Consider the following 13,326-nt stretch of genomic DNA (forward strand, 5'->3'; position numbering starts at 1 on the left):
AATTTTTGTTTTGTTTTGTTTCTAATCGTTGTTCTTTGGGATCTAGGATTGCTGGCACTCTCAACTGGCACAGAAATTTGATGCAAACGTAAAAAGCAAATGAAGCTTCCGTACGACAAATTAAAAAGAAAAAAAGTTCTTGAATATTACCTGAAGGAAAATAAAGTTGTCCGAAAAGAGTTTAAGTGCAAAAAAAATTTAGCAAAATTTAATTTAAGAAAATGGAACTTCACAAAAGTTTGGAAAATAGATATGTGCATGCAAAGATATTGTTAGCTTGGTGTTAGTTATTTGAAAGAAAGGAACAAAGTTCAAAGATAAGTTATTAGTAATGTGCGTGGCCTGACGATATTGTCTGGGTATAAATTGTTGACTTAAGGATTACTAAAAAGGAAATACATTATAAATATATGTTCTAGAGCCCAACGAAATATTTCACAGTAAATATTCTGGAAAAGGACAGGAAATAAGAAAGACAATTTTTAATTGAAAGAAAACGTAGATAATATGGCGTTTACTGATGTTATATCGCTGACTCAGTGTCGAATTAGCTCTTTCGTTTTAGTAAACAACATTAATGCACAATCTACAGTAAAGCTACTGTAATTACGAACTACAAAATATTGTGAGTAAAACAAAATTCCTTAAGAAATCGTCTGCGCCCAAAACAATTAACTTTGTTTGGATAAAGACGGTAGTTGAAAAAATTAATCATTACGTACTTGAGTTTTTCACAATAGTGGACGATGTAATTGCCGTCGAACTGCGCAGCATAACGCGCTGTATTATTACTAGTTGCTACTTAACATTAGCTGGAAAAATCATTATAAACTGACTGTTATTACAAATTATTTAAATTGGGCTACTTTCAGATAAAGTAAAAGGGTTATACATAAATAAGCATCTGAGGACGACAGTGGTAACTAACTAGTAGCAAATATATCGTCCAGTCTCTCATTAAAAATACACAGGTTGCTTACGAATACGTAGTAACTTGGAGAATATTAAAGCTGAAGTGTAACGGTAGCGTAGTTTTAAGTGAAACACGTAACATAAGGGACATATACAGGGTGAGTCACCTAACGTTACCGCTGGATATATTTCGTAAACCACATCAAATACTGACGAACCGATTCCACAGACCGAAAGTGAGGAGAGGGGCTAGTGTAATTGTTTAATACAAACCATACAAAAATGCACTGAAGTATGTTCTTTAACACAAACCTACGTTTTTTTTAATGAAACCACGTTAGTTTTGTTAGCACATCTGAACATATAAACAAATACGTAATCAGTGCCGTTTGTTGCATTATAAAATGTTAATTACATCCGGAGATATTGTAACCTAAATTTGACGCTTGAAACCTCCCACGTTCAGTTGTGTGTTGTAACAAACACGGGCCACGGTCGGCGAGCAGCATCTGCAGGGACATGTTTACGATGACGACCGTGTTTACGAGTGTGGCTGTAGTGCACTGTTGTGGTTTTTTCTAGCTGTCGCAGTGTCCGCATGTAGCGCTTGCTGCTATTGTTATTCTGCATTCGTCTCCGCACGCAGACCAACTGTAGTACACCGTGTTACAAGACGTCTGTGATAGTGTAGTGTTGTAGGAACTGTGACCATGGTGTATTCGAACTCTGAAAAGGCGGAGATGATACTCATCTATGGCGAGTGTCGACGAAATGCAGCTGAAGCCTGCAGGGTGTATGCAGAACGGTACCCGGACAGAGAGCATCCAACGTGCCGCACATTGCAAAACATCTACCGCCAACTGTATGCAACAGGTATGGTCGTAGCACGCAAACGGGTCCGTAACAGGCCCGTCACAGGAGAAGCGGGTGCAGTTGGTGTGTTAGCTGCTGTTGCCATGAACCCACACATGAGTACACGGGACATTGCGAGAGCCGGTGGACTGAGTCAAAGTAGTGTCATGCGCATACTGCATCGTCACAGCTTTCACCCGTTTCATGTGTCGCTACATCAGCAATTACATGGTGATGACTTTATCATCGAGTGCAATTCTGTCAATGGGCATTAACAGAGAATGCGATGCAGTTCTACCTGTTTACCGATGAAGCGGGTTTCACAAACCACAGCGCAGTGAATTTACGGAACATGCATTACTGTTCCGTGGACAATGGTTCAAATGGTGAAATGGCTCTGAGCACTATGGGACTTAACATCTGAGGTCATCAGTCCCCTAGAACTTAGAACTACTTAAACCTAACTAACCTAAGGACATCACACACATCCATGCCCGAGGCAGGATTCGAACCTGCGACCGTAGCGGTCGCGCGGTTCCAGACTGAAGCGCCTAGAACCGCTCGGCCCCACGGCCGGCCCGTGGACAATCCTTGCTGGCTCAGACAGGTAGAGCGACAGCGACTGTGGACTGTAAATGTATGGTGCGGAATCATTGGCGACCACCTCATTGGTCCTCACTTCATTGCAGGGGCCCAAACAGCTGCAACATACATCGCGTCTCTACAGAATGATCTGCCAACGTTGCTCGAAAATGTCCCACTAGCCGGCCGGAGTGGCCGAGCGGTTCTAGGCGCTTCAGTCTGGAACCGCGCGACCGCTACGTTCGCAGGTTCGAATCCTGTCTAGGGCATGGATGTGTGTGGTGTCCTTAGGTTAGTTAGGTTTAAGTAGTTCTAAGTTCTAGGGGACTGATGACCTTAGAAGTTAAGTCCCATAGTACTCAGAGCCATTTGAACCATTTTTTTGTCCCACTGGAAACGCGTCGACGTATGTGGTATCAGCATGATGGTGCACCTGCTCATTCCGCAATTGCCGGCCGCGGTGGTCTAGCGGTTCTAGGCGCTCAGTCCGGAGCCGCGCGACTGCTACGGTCGCAGGTTCGAATCCTGCCTCGGGCATGGATGTTTGTGATGTCCTTAGGTTAGTTAGGTTTAAGTAGTTCTAAGTTCCAGGGGACTGATGACCATAGATGTTAAGTCCCATAGTGCTCAGAGCCATTTGAACCATTTTGAACCATTCCGCAATTAACACTAGGCTGACCCTTGACAGGATGTTCGACGGGCGTTTCATAGGACGTGGAGGACGCACAAATTGGCCAATCCGTTCTCCTGATCTTACACCTCTGGACTTCCTTCTGTGGGGTCCGTTAAAGGGAATGTGTACCGTGATGTGCCTTCAACCCCAGAGGATATGAAACAACGTATTGTGGCAGCCTGCAGCGACATTACACCAGATGTATTGCGGCGTGTACGACATTCATTACGCCAAATATTGCAATTGTGTGCAGCAAATGATGGCCACCACATTCAACATCTATTGGCCTGATATGTCGGGACACACTCTATTCCACTCCGTAATTGAAAACGGAAACCACGTGTGTACGTGTACCTCACCCCTCATGGTAATGTACTGTACATGTGCGTCAGTGAAAAAGACCAATAAAAAGGTGTGAGCATGTGGACGTAATGTGCCGTTCCAGTCTCTTCTGTACCTAAGGTCCATCACCGTTCCCTTTGGATCCCTACGTATTTCGGTGCTCTCCGATACACACGATCGAACAGCGGAGGAGTAGTACTCAAGCATCAACGTTAGGTTACAATATCTCTGGATGTAATTAACATTTTACAATGCATAAACGGCACTGATTACGTATTTGTTTATATGTTCAGATGTGCTAACAAAACTAACGGGGTTCCATTTAAAAAAACGTAGGTTGTGTTAAAAACATACTTCCGTGCCTTTTTTATGGTTTGTATTAACCAATTACACTAGCCCCTCTCCTCACGGTCGGTCTGTGGTATCGATTCGTCAGTATTTGATATGGTTTACGAAATATATCCAGCGGTAATGTTAGGTGACTCACCCTGTATATCCTATTAAAAGATAGTTTTCAGCTGCTTTGTGATACCTGTTGCTAATGATTGAGATGCAGTCTTGTGTGCAGTTACTTTTGCGGATTAAAAATAAGTAAAATTTAATTCTGTGTTGGAACTAGGCCACATTGGTTTTAGGATCAGAGCACAAATAGTTATTTAATCATACAAGTATCCACATATTAAACATTATATCACAATTTAGTTCATATGGTATTGGTGTCCTCTAAGATTAACTATCTACCAGTATTTGACGTAACTGATGATAGCTGTTAGGATATTGTACCATGTACTCAGTGCATGAAGTTGTGACAACAGTCCAGGATACGTTTTATGCAAAGTGCGTGGGAATTATTCTTACACAGTGCAACCAGCCCCCTCTTCCCCCCCCTCCCCTAGGAAATTTATCTTATAAAGTCATTAATAAGAAATCATTTCATTACTGTGGACAAATGACCTTAGCTAGTGATAGATTAAATATTTCAGTTAAGAAATTTCTTATTTTGTTGGTAATGTCATCACCATGTGTTGAAAAAACTTTATCCATCTCCTAATTTCAGTAAGGTCACTCAGAAGGAGATATTGGTGATTAAATACACTTTTATCAGTAAATATCACTGCTGCTTCTTCTAAGCTATCTGACCACAATTCGTCATCCTTCTTTACAAAAAGTTATTTATATGATGCCTTCAAATTGTAATTTGTGAGCCTGTAATTTATTTAAATTATGATAATTTGTTCTCTGTCTGGCTCCGCATCAAGTTCTCCCATACCTCATTTACATATAAAATTAATTTTGACGTCAGTAATATTAATCTTTTACATATTACTCAATCTTCTCTAAGGATTTTTTTGTCTGCCTGAGTAACCTTTTTATTCTATCTTTGTTACAGATTTTTATCGATTCTAAATACTATGTGTAATTCCTTTTCCATTTATAACAGAGCTTTATACGTTCTAAATTCCTTTCCCATTTACAAGATCTTTTCGTTTCTTGCAAGCAGTTGACAGTTGACCAAAACCAATTTCTTTAATTTCATGTTATAATCACTTCGTCATTAACATAATGTTAAACCGTATTTATAACTTTTCTTTTGTGGTTACACAAGTAAGGTCCAGTTCTTATTAGAAATGTAGTTTCACTTCAATATTTGCATCGGTACACCAAGTACCGGAAAGATGGTCATGTTTAGTTTTCAGTCCACTTCAGTATAATTAGGCATTTGACACTATATCTCGCTGAAATAGCTTGGACACGAATCCACTAGTTCAGGGTTTCTACGCTAATTACCCTCGTAAAATGGCAGTCCCCTATGTGATGGTCCTACAGTCCTTTTCATGTTGGCTTTGCTTGTGCCGAAAACTAAGAAATGCATGTAGGAGGGAAAAGAGTAAAAATAACATAACGAATGTCATTTATACATTTTCACACCAGGTGCTACAATTTTTTAATGTGATTTTTTTGTGATCTGTCGCCAGCCGAGCGGTTTTAGACGCTTCAGTCCGGAACCGCGCTGCTGCTACGGTCGCAAGTTCGAATCCTGCCTTGGGCATGGATGTGGATATGTATGCTGTCCTTAGGTTAGTTAGGTTTAAGTAGTTCTAAGTTCTAGGGGACTGGTGACCTAAGATGTTAAGTCCCATAGTGCTCAGAGCCATTTGAACCATTTTGTTCACAAAAAATTTCTTTCTCCTCCTGCAAAAAATAAAAAAATTAGAGACGACTGTGCAAAACTTTTTGAACACCCTTTGTACATTTCTGCAAGTACTCACAATGATTTGTTCTTTCGTTCTATATTCTCCGTTTAGCTTCCATTCGGTCCTCAGTTGAAGGGTACAAAGGGCAGCGTGTTTTGAGCATCAGAGTGCTAAAGCAACAAAATGTAAAATACAGAAATCTGAATGCCGATCTACGTGGTGTCAGGTGTGGATAATTGCAGGAAGGCCGGCAGTGAAAGAGTCATTCGTTGGAGCAGGTCAAAGATGGGCGTCGCTAATTAATAGCCGAAGTCAAGGCCTGTAACAAGACGCCCGTAGTCTCCCCCGCTCACCGTCTTCTCCAGCACCTTACCCCGGAGGCCAAACACAGGGCCTCTGCAGCATTTAGCAAGAATGTGAAAAATAAGTTCTGTGAGGTTACCGGCAGCAAAGAATAGAATTGTGATTTCCTTATCTACACCTGCTTATGGTGGCAACCAACTGCATTAGTTGGACCAAATAGATGAGTTCAGAGAGTGAAAGAGTGACGTATGAACGATAGTGCTCTGTAGTTTCCCTCCTCGACGATCAAAAAATAAATCGCACACCATTCAGGAAACTACGCAGCCCATTGCGTAATAGTTATTATTCATTGTTGAAACAAAACTTTTTTTCTGCAGAGACTATTTTTGTACAGAACAGTGTTCATTTATATCAGTTTTGCCAATCTTGCTTGTCCACGAACACATGTCATATGTTATACAAACAACAAAGAAGGCATCTAGTCATACAACACATCACACAGTCGGTAAACGTCACATCTGCAAAATCGAGCATACTACGTGTCTTCTGTATGCTGCGCAGGCTGAGCACAAAAGAATTTTTCACGTTCTAAAATTCGTACAAAAGAAACGGAGCAGCTAATTCGTTTCAAAGCTTAGCCTGTTAATAGTTAGTTAGCTAGTTTCATGCACCATGGATGTTTTGCACGATAAATCATAATGATATGGAACGAGTTATTATACATTCAGATCATAAATAAATTTTACAAATACGGCTAAATGCTGAACATTTATAATTTCTTTAACGTTTGTTATCAAGTATGCACCTACCACCTTTTACACGTTACAATAACACAAATGCATCTACTTAGTAGAAGGAGTTATCAAGGAGAAACTTGTTCAGTTTTTTCAAATTTTATTTTGCTGCCTGTCAGACATTATACATCACTGGGTAAGTCATCGGAAGTGTTAGCTGCAGTCTTGTGCATCCCTTTCTATGCTAAAGACAAACTTAATGTGGAGTAATGAATATCATTTTTCCTTCTGGTATTGTAATTATGTACCTTATTGTTTCTTTTGAACAGAACGCACTATTTACAACAAACTTGATATGGGAAGAAATATATTTTGAAACAGTATTCAGAATCCCCCATTCTTAAAACTGATGTCTATAAAACGATCGTGAATGAGAGACACATAATATTTTTACAGTGCGTTTTCGAGCAATGAAGACTTTCTTTCATAAAGATCAATAATTCCAAAACATTATTCATTATGACACTGAATGAAAATTTGCAAAATATGTTAACTTACTGATTTGTCTGTCCCCAAGATTTGCAATGTTTCTAAGGGCAGAAGTGAGTGAACTATATTGTTTCAGGAATTCGAAAAGGTGTTTTTTCCTGTGTAAATTCTCATCAATGTGGATACTTAAGAATTTTGAAGTTTCCACAACATTTATTTTTCTTCACCAAATATTAGACTTACCATGGGTGTAGTACACTTAGGTGTGCTCAACTGAAAATGTTGTGTCTTTTTTAAATTGTAGGCGAGACCATTCGCAGGAAACTAGTCAATGATACTTTTAAGAACTTTGTTTACCGCTTTTTCTGTCGCTGCATATACACTATCGTTGATTACAGTACCAGTGTAACGTGCAAAAAGAACTAAATCTGCTTGCTGAATATTGGACTGAAGATTATTTACAAATATGAGGAACAATAGCGGACCTGAGACTGAGCCTTGGAGAAACCCATGCGTGATTTCTCCCCAGTCAGATTATGTTCCCGGAGTACATTGGCTGAATTACTGAATAAACTTCCTGCATTCATAGAGTATATTTGTAAGTTACTTTTTACGTACTGGCACAGTTCCTTTGTTGTAATCTGTCGCTAGCAGAGAGTGCTAGTGTCGGATAGTGCAACTACACCACAACAGAAAACATGGTGTGTTGTTTTAGCATAATGGGTGTCAGTAACTGCTGTTCAACAAGCATGTTGCAGACATTTTCACCAGAAGCCTAGTACAAACAGTTTGATGAGAGGGGCTGCATTTGCAGAGGCAAAAGTCCTAGTCGGCCCCCTATGTCGGAGCAACATGTTTATCGCGTTCTAACAGACCACGGAAACTAACAGGCCGAACAAGTCGTCAGCGTCAGATCCCAGATTTCAGTTGGTCCATGCATTCTCTCAAGTAGATTATCTCACGATCTGACTTCTGCACTGAGATATTGACAAGGATGGATAACGGCAAAGACAGGTCAAGGAGGCTAATTTTTAGTGAAGAAGCATAGTTTTACACTAAGCTAAAATTAACTGGCAAAATGTTCGTTTTAAGGTAAAGGAAAAAACCCCATTTCTCACTCGAATAGGAACGATATTCGCCTAAGGTCGACGTGTTCTGGCAATGTCGACGGAGAAGATTTACGATCCCTTCTTTTGCGTGGAGAAATCAGTCACAGACATTTGCTGTCACTATTCGTTCTTTGTGGCTTCTGTCTCAACTGCAAAAAGACTCAAAGAAATTCATCTTGCAACAAGAGGGTGCATTTTCTCATTTCCACTCGGTTGTACGGGTAAACATTAACATATATCTGTCAGGAAAATGTGGTTTAAATAAATACTATCCTATGCTGTTTCCATGAAAATAATGTTCCTCAAGAAATTTCAAATGTCTGCGGAACCAAACATGGAAAAAACTTTTTATTCGCTGTCTATATTGGTGTAGGATACTCAGAGACGTGTTGATGGGATGATGTAAAGTTCATCTAATATGTATTAATTTCTGTTGTTTATAGATTTCACACATTTTAAATTCATCTACTTCTGTAAGGCTGCTTAGGGCTTTAGTGGAAAGAAATGCATAATGTTATTAACATCTACTATTTAGTAAGAAGGAAGAGCACCATTTCTAAGCGATTATCGAAACTGATCACCAACGTCCTTAGTTAAAATTCGAGTGCTCGTGTAGTGATCGTATGTCAAATAGTTGATGATGGTCTATCTGCTGGATGATGTGGGTACTTCGGCAGTCCTGCTGGGACAAATCTAGAGGAACAGATTACGTGTCAGCACCTTCTTTTCACTCCATATCCATCCATTATACGAGGGTATTTCGGAAAGTAAAGATACACCGTACGCCAGAGGAACAGAAGAGTTTTGGCGAGCAAGTTAGCAACACTGGTGTTAACCTCGAACCGTTAGCTTTCTCCTCGCGGTCGTTCGGCAGTTGAACTTTGCTTCTGGTTGGAGTAGGTCGTGTTTAAAATGGCTGCGCCGATTCAGAATCCCGCCAAATGCGAAGTGCGCTCTGTCATACGTTTTCTTCATGCAAAAGGTCAGCGACCAGCGGATATTCACAAAGAAATTGTTTCTGTTCATGGGAACATTATGAATCGACAAAAATAACGAAATGGTGTCGTCATTTCTCTGAAGATAGGACCGATGTTCATGACGAACAATGAACAGGTCGGCCATCTGTGATCTTCGATGCCCTTCTTCGGAGAACGGAGGACGCAATTCGTGCGAATAGACGTCTCACATTGAAAGAATCGCATCAGATCATACCGGACGCGTCAATGACAACTCTTTATGACGTTGTGACTGTCAAGTTAGGGTAGAGGAAATTGTGTGCGTGCTGGGTTCCAAAACTGTTAACGGAAGAACACAAAAAGAAAAGGATGGGCTTTGCACTCGGCTTCCTTACACGCTATGTTGAAGCAGGTGATGAGTTCCTTGATCACATTGTGACAGGTGACGAGACGTGGGTTTATCACCATACACCTGAATCCAAGCAACAATCAATGCAATGGTGCCATTCCAATTCACCAAAAGCCAAGAAATGCAAAACGTCGATTTCAGCGAAGAAAATCATGGCTTCTGTGTTTTGGGACAGACAAGGCATTCTTCTGTTGGAATTTATGCCTCCTGGAACGACAATTAATGCTGCTACCTACATATTGCCAGACTTTGAAACGTCTTCAAAGGCCAATTCAAAACAAACGCAGGGAAATGCTGACAAATGGAGTCCGCTTGCTTCATGACAACGCTCGGCCTCACACAGCGCTCGTAACCAAAGCACTACTCAAACAATTCAAATGGGACGTATTGGACCATCCGCCATACAGCCCGGACCTGGCGCCCACCGTTGTCTTCCGTTACCTGAAGTCACATCTTGGTGGAAAATCATTCCACGACGATGAAGAGATCAAAGATGAAGATGAAATGTGGTTCCGACAACAGGCGGCAACCTTCTATGTATGTGGGATACAAAAGCTTGTGCACCGACTTAACAAATGTTTGGATAACGAAGCTGACTATGTCGAAAAATAACAAATAATCCAGTTAATAAGATGTAACTGACGTTTCCTGAATAAATGTTCTTTTTGAGGACTGCGAGCCTTTGTATCTTTACTTTTCGAAATGCCCTCGTACAACCAAAAAATTTCACTTCAGAAACTTCCCATACATTTTACATATATACCGACCATATCTTAACCCGTTGTAGGAAGACAAAGGCAAGCCACCTCCATGAGGCTCTTGACCAGGAGCAGTTATGGGGAAATTCTAGAGTTCCCGTCAGATACGCTGAAGAGCCATCTGAATCGTTCGACACTGTCGACAATAAAGATACCGACCACATTACTCCTAGAAAAGAGTGGAATTATCCTAACTATTATCTCCACCTTAGAAGGGAGGAAGCAACATTAAAGTTTAACGTCCCGTCGACGACGCGGTCGTTAGAGATATAGCCCAAGGATGGGGACTCTAGGTTAAGCGATGTAAGGAAATGACGTCAAACTAAAATCTGAATGGCCAGACGACGACATGAACCGGGTCTTCCCCAGTCCGAGTCTTACCGCTGAGTCACCTAGCTTGGACCCATAGTCGAGAGTGAAACGTTGGGAAGGGGGGGGGGAGAGGAGAGGGGAGGGGAGTTTAGAACATTTTTTCCTAAAAAAAAGCGTTATTACATAAGCGGTTCCATCTACATAAGATATATTGACGCAAACATTGAGGTGCAAATGCATTATAACCACTGCCACAGTGCGATGTAATGTCATCTGGGCACTGGTGTTCTAAGGAAAATATATAAGCGGAGCAGAGACGAACGGGGAAATATTCTAGCAACCACACAGACAGAAAATGGGGAAATTCATTGACATAAGCGGCTCTGACAAAGGGTAGATTGTTATGACTCGGTGCCTCGGAAATAACCAATATAGTCGGCTATTTTGGTCCTACCGTCGTGAGTATCTGTAGAAAATTGTTGAAGGACGGTGAAACTACGAGTAAGCGACAAGGTGTTAGAAGTCCACGATTCATAACAGAACGTGGTGGTCAGATGTTTTCCGCTCTCTAAAGTATAGGAATCGCCGATCTGTGGCAGATTTGACGGCAAAGTACAATGTTGGTGCAGGCACACAGTTGGATGTACATTGTTGAACATAGGTCCCTCCAGCAGACGACACCTATGTGTTAACCCAATGACATCGTCCACTACGATTGCAGTGGGCACTGGATCATGAGATTGCACCTTTTAGTCATTGGAAACAAGCCGCATGGCCGCATTAATCATGTTTATCGTTGCACCATATTGATTGCCGTGTCCCGATATACTGTCGTCACATCTTATTACAACATGGAGCGCGCCTCGGATGCAGGCTGGTGCGGACAGCGTTATGCTATGGGGGCAGTCACACAGTCTTCCATGGGACCAGTCGTAGTACTCAAATTCACCATGTCAGCTGTAGACGACGTAAACATTGTTGCGGACCATGTAACCTCCCCCTCACTTATCGACCTTAATGACAGTGAAAAATTAAACCGCGTGTACCTAATGGAAATTTGGGAAAAGCAATAGTCACCGAGGTTAATTTGTCGGTAAAGAGGGAGGAAAGGGTTACATCTAAATGAAAGGAAAAATGCTAATGAAACTGGTGGAAATTAATTTTGAAATAGGGGTAAAGTTAATAAAGAAAGTAAATGTGCGGCCGTTACGTTAACAATCAACTAGCGGTAATTAGATATTTGAGATTTGGGGGAAATTACGGTCGCCAGTCCTAAGGACAATTACTATAGTAACTGAAAAAGAAAGATTATTACACATATAATTAGCACTAGAAGCGTGGCAACTGAAGGTTGACAAGTGTAGTGTGAAAACTGAAAGTTTGTCAGAAGTAATAAATTTCGCTACACTTAATTTAGCAAAAGAATTAATAAAACCGGAAAATCGAAAGTTAATTTAGTGACTGAAGTTAATAGTGAGCTTTCTTTCTGAAGCACATCGAAATTCAGTAAAATACGGTTAGTCTTGGACTACCTCAACAATCATTTCAAAAGCTACTTGAATCTACGCAATTTAGAAATAAGAGATTTAACTTTGAACTTGAATTAAATGATTCTGAACAATTAACAATAGTAAAATTTAGTACGTACCAAGCTGAGCTGCAGTCACAGGTAAGCTAAAATATGGTAACAAAACTAGCACTCTTAATTTGTGCTTGTGTAATCTAAGTATTGTAGCCAGCTATGAATACTTTAACTGAACTTTGAAATTAAAGCAGTGAAATGGAATTATGCTGGCGTTTGAATTTCAACGACACTCGGGTTCATTTCGGAAAAGGAAGGGACCCTGCTTGGTAATGCAATTGGGACAATGAGCAACAAAGGTTCATGCTAAGTAGCTGTAATTTTGTGATGCAACAATTTTAAAAGTTTGAAAAGCTGAGGTCTGCCATACAGTTCTAAAACTTTACGTGCTTCCAGTCTTCCTTGTTGGTTGATTGAAGGTTTGAAGCCGTCGATCGAGGATGTGGCGACAGTCACTCATTGTCGGCCGTCGCTGTTGCAGAAGCTGGATGTTGGCGCGCCTTCTTCTCGACACGGTCACCAGACGAAACGGGCTCTTGATGTGCGCCAGCTAATGCTTCCCGTCCGCGACACCATGTCAGAAACTATCATCGCAAGTCGAGCGCAATTACATGCTGCCAAACCCCGAAAGCGCGGCAACTCGCGGGAGCTTCACACCACACACCTGCTCCACTCGCTACTCCAGCCAGACTCTCCCATGCTCTGCCCGCGCTCCACGCGGCAGAGTTAACACTACCAAAGATCCTAAACACTTTGGTTCTCCACACGACCTATCGATGTATTCGTTTGATAGCATAGTTTTCCCTAGGCCAGACCCAGCGTATAAATACAAATAATATTCACAAAACAAACCAACATAAATGCATAAATATATATATACAAACAGTAAAACAATTACGATATATAAAGAGACAGAAACGTCATATCTTGAGGTAACAAACCAAGGGAAAAAAAATAGTACAATAGATGGAAAGAGGAGGATATGCATTTCCGGCGTTACAACCACTTCATGTTTTGTGTACACCGACGGTGATGGCATCTTCTATTAGAACAGGGGCGGCCACGGCGTGCCAAATTGCACGCGTGTACAGATGTGCTGCACGCGTGCCGTCCAGGGC

The sequence above is a fragment of the Schistocerca nitens genome, chromosome 3 (assembly GCF_023898315.1).
Source record: "Schistocerca nitens isolate TAMUIC-IGC-003100 chromosome 3, iqSchNite1.1, whole genome shotgun sequence".
Classification (NCBI taxonomy): Eukaryota; Metazoa; Arthropoda; class Insecta; order Orthoptera; family Acrididae; genus Schistocerca; species Schistocerca nitens.